The following is a 3321-nucleotide window of genomic DNA, read 5'->3' on the forward strand; positions in this document are numbered from 1 at the left end:
CACCTGTACCTCCAGAAATGTAATATAAGATCCAGGAATGGTGATAGTGCTGTTGTGGTGTGTGGTTATTATGGGAGGGGTGGAGATGTGTTGGTAGGTTGTGCATTTCTTGTCCTGGCATGGTCTGGATCCATTTGGTGTGGTTTTGGTCATAGGGAGTTTGCTTCTGGTGATGAGGTTAGAGAGGTTTCTTGCTTATGTCCTTAGACCAACACAGCTATAACCAGCAACCCCTCAAAAACCAGTTGACACCTACTTTTTGTCAGAAATGGAGACATATTGATTGATAGTGTTGATTCTTGCCTCCTTAGAAAGGAAGAAGTATAACATAGGATTTACACTACCAGAGGTGTCACCATTGACATCCTGGCACTCATTATAGCTGTGAACATGTATGTGTATCAGTGGAATGGCAGCATAAATATCAACAATTCTTAATTTTGAATACTATTTCAACACTGGCTTTCAACGGCTAACAACAGATGCACTTTCCTCCCACTTATCTATATGATTGATGGGTATAGTTGACTGTGGTTCCATCAATATGTCTCTGTATATGCAATAACTATATTTATTTTGAGACACCCTATATATCAATCAATAGGATTACTTGCAGAGAAAGGGTCAATTCAACTTGAATCAGGATTGGAGAATCTAATTATTGAAAACTAGAAGTGCCAATTCTGATATAGAAGACCGGTGAAAGTCTAGAAAGCAATCCCCAGCAGTTGGGCTGGTGAAAGGAGGTGTTGATAGTTGTTTTACAGAATAGGGCAGACAGAAAATAAAAACCATGTTTATAGATCATGACAACCATTACCTGAAAAAACTTAATTCAATATAAGAATATTTGAGTAACTGGTACTTCTCCAGGTAAAAAAGATTAAGAAGTTTTAAAAGAAACCAAGTGTCAACAACCCTAGAACTAGATATCAAGGTTTGTGGGAAAGATTTACTTTGCTCCCTTAGGAATTAAATCAATAGAAACAAATCAGATGGAAAGCTTGATTTTTAAATATGAAAATTTAATATGGAAAAAAAAGAGTAGTGGTATTTGTCCAAACTTTACTCACAAACCATGATTACCTATTTGAGATACTAAGAGTGGGATTCCATTCAGGTATGGTTTCTTAATCATACTTCCCCCCCACCCCTTTTCTAATGTTGGCCATTGGCATTGAAACAGCAATACTGACATGTACATCATCATCTTCAGTCTTCATTATTAACACAGTAATGTACATAGAAGTCACTGATGTTTCCCAGAGATGAACCATTTAAGTCAAACTGTCTCTAGGCTGTGGAAATGAATGCAGTCCAGCTGAGTCAGGCTGGGGTTGGGCTGGGATTGGGAACTCAGCCCTGGGGTTGGGCTGAGGTTGGACTGGTCGGGCTGGGGTGGGAAACTCAGCCCAGCTGGGCTGGGGAGGGAAACTGAGCAATCCAACTCAGTTCCCTTCTCCAACCCAATTGCAGTGCTGGGGATGGAAACTAAGCTGGGGCTCAGTTCCCTTTCCCTGCACTGTGATCAGCTTCCCACCCCAGCCATGGGAGGCAGAGAGAGCCAGGGCTGTGCTCCCTGCCTGGCTGAGCCTGGAGCCACTGGGCATGCAGCTCTGGTTCTCCCTTGTCTCCCACCACCTGGCTGCTTGCTGCTTTGAAACTTGAAACATTTCAAAACTTTCAAAACATTTCCACTAGCCTTGTTTTGTTTTTAGATTGTTTTGAAGCCCTTCATTTAGATTTCACTGTTTCAAGCTCGAAATGAGTTGAAACAGTGTCAAAACAGCCGGCAAAATTTTGCACAGCCCTAATGCTATACAGTCTTACTGAAATATATTTAAACAGATAATTTCTTGCAGTAATTTAATGAAAGCACTAATGTGAATAGTTACTTACATTCACATTTGCTGGATCTGAGCCATAGCATTCAGAGTCTGACTTTTTTTTTTTAGTAGACCAATCTCACAGGCTAGGAGAAGAAAGTTTATTACACTTAAAAAAAAAAAAAAATCCCCAGGGTATAATGAAGCAATCTGACAAACTCAAAATATGCCCACTGAGAGTAACTGTAAGCATCCTACCATCAATTTTCACCATACACAACAACATATGTTTGAGCAAGTTCTAGTCCCACAAACACTTGTCCATGAACTTGCCATTTGTTGTTGGGTTTTTTTGTAAGTAAGAAAGTGCAATTTATAGATATGTGTAGAGAAGGTGCTACAATAGTTACCACAGCTAGTCTTCAAGCCACCACAAAATCCTTCCAAGCAAAGTACCTGCAGCTGAGTTGCCTTTTCTGTTCATCGGACAACTTGGCCTTTAGATTGATCTGCAGATCTGATTTTTCTTGTTCTCCAGGATAAGGCTTATAGACCTTTACAGTTTGAATTCAAGGATAATAGGGTCTGCCACACTAATCCTTCCTTCTGATGCCAACTTTGATTGATTTTAGTCATTAAACTCTCTTCCTTTGTTCACCTATCCAAAAAACAAAGATAATGCATGGCAGGTTTCTGATCAATTAATTAGTGTTTTGTTAATAATTGCAAAATGCTCACAATACCTTCCTGAAATTAGCAGGCTAGCAACCTCTAGAACCCTTGGTCATTAGGATATGTATTTCTTTAAATTGGTTGTGTAGTGTTGGCCATTGTGTAGAGTCCAATATAAGCAGATGAATTCTGGTTTTCCTGCACCTGGAGATTGAGTATGAACTACAACACATTTATTAGTCTTTCCCAAAATCCAGTGCACTCAACACTGATATGGCCATAGTGAACAGAGGAAAGGTCGATTAAAAGACAATTCATCCAAAAAGTCTGGCTGTGGAAATTTCATCGTTTCATAGTTGGTAGGGTCAGAAGGGACCTGAGCAGATCATCAAGTCTGGCCCCCTGCCATGACAGGAAAGAGTACTGGGGTCAAATGACTCCAGCCAGGTATTCATCCAGCCTCCTTTTAAAGACCCCCAGGGTAGGAGCCATTACCACTTCTTTTGGAAGTTGGTTCCAGATCCTAGCCACCCTGACTGTGAAGTAGTACCTCCTGATATCTAGCCTGAATCTACCCTCTGCTAGTTTGTGACCATTATTTCTTGTCACTCCTGGGAGTGCTCGGGGGAACAGGGACTCTCCCAATGCCTGTTGGTCCCCTCTGACTAGTTTGTAAACGGCCACTAGATCCCCCCTCAGCCTTCTCTTGTGGAGGCTGAACAGGTTCAGGTCCCGTAGCCTCTCCTCGTAGGGCCTGCCCTGCTGCCCCCTGATCATGTGAGTGGCCCTCCTCCAGACCCTCTCCATGTTGTCCACATCCCTC

This window comes from Gavialis gangeticus, unplaced genomic scaffold (assembly GCF_001723915.1).
Source record: "Gavialis gangeticus isolate Ggan-Ray unplaced genomic scaffold, GavGan_comp1, whole genome shotgun sequence".
Lineage (NCBI taxonomy): Eukaryota > Metazoa > Chordata > Crocodylia > Gavialidae > Gavialis > Gavialis gangeticus.